This window comes from Phaseolus vulgaris, chromosome 6 (assembly GCF_051622355.1).
Source record: "Phaseolus vulgaris cultivar YP4 chromosome 6, ASM5162235v1, whole genome shotgun sequence".
Classification (NCBI taxonomy): Eukaryota; Viridiplantae; Streptophyta; class Magnoliopsida; order Fabales; family Fabaceae; genus Phaseolus; species Phaseolus vulgaris.
This window is the reverse complement of record NC_143503.1, coordinates 5,556,831-5,557,622: the sequence shown is the minus strand read 5'-3', so window position 1 is coordinate 5,557,622 and position 792 is coordinate 5,556,831.

Below are 792 nucleotides of genomic sequence, written 5' to 3'. Positions count from 1 at the left end.
AAAGAAATAATGTCCTTGCACCAATCTGATCTTGAGGTCTTGGAATCCTCAAATGAAAGATGTCAAAGCAAGCACACCAATCTCAAAGGCAACCACCACAAAACCAATGAAACAATAAAGACAAACAAGAAAAGGTATAAGCAAAGAAAGGTAATTGCAAAAGGAAAACTATATGCAAGACAAACTCAAAGAGTAAAGAATGAAAGACAATCAAGAAAATAAAGAACTCAATGAGAAAGTAGGCACACAAAAGAATACTTAAGGAAAAGCACTAGAGTAGATGAAGAAAACAAAAAAAAATTAGCTACTGGAAATTTTTTTTTTTTTATGCAAACTGTGCTTGATTTTCACTGATTTAACTGGAATGATGTAGAGCGAACTGGATTATGAAATTTAAACCACAGAAACTTCAAGATGTTAAATCAATAATGGCACTGGAATCAATTAAAAACAGTAAGCCAATTAATTGAGATAAATTTTTTAAAATCGCTGCCAGATTACCGTATTCTTTTCGGCAGAATTGTACACTTTTTTTATTTTATTTATCATTTTTTGTGTACTTTGAATTTTTGAATGATTCTTTTTTCTACTCTTTTCTAACACTTTGAATATCACAAATCCAGAATTTCAGAATTTTCCAGTCAGTAAATCAATTGCAATAAGGAAAAACAGTAAGCACTTTTTTTTTCAGAAACAGAGGAATCCTAATAGGAAAAAAAAAACAGAATTATGAACTAGCAAAGACATAATGGAAAATGATGTATTGGAACTTGTATAGGTCTAGAATACAAG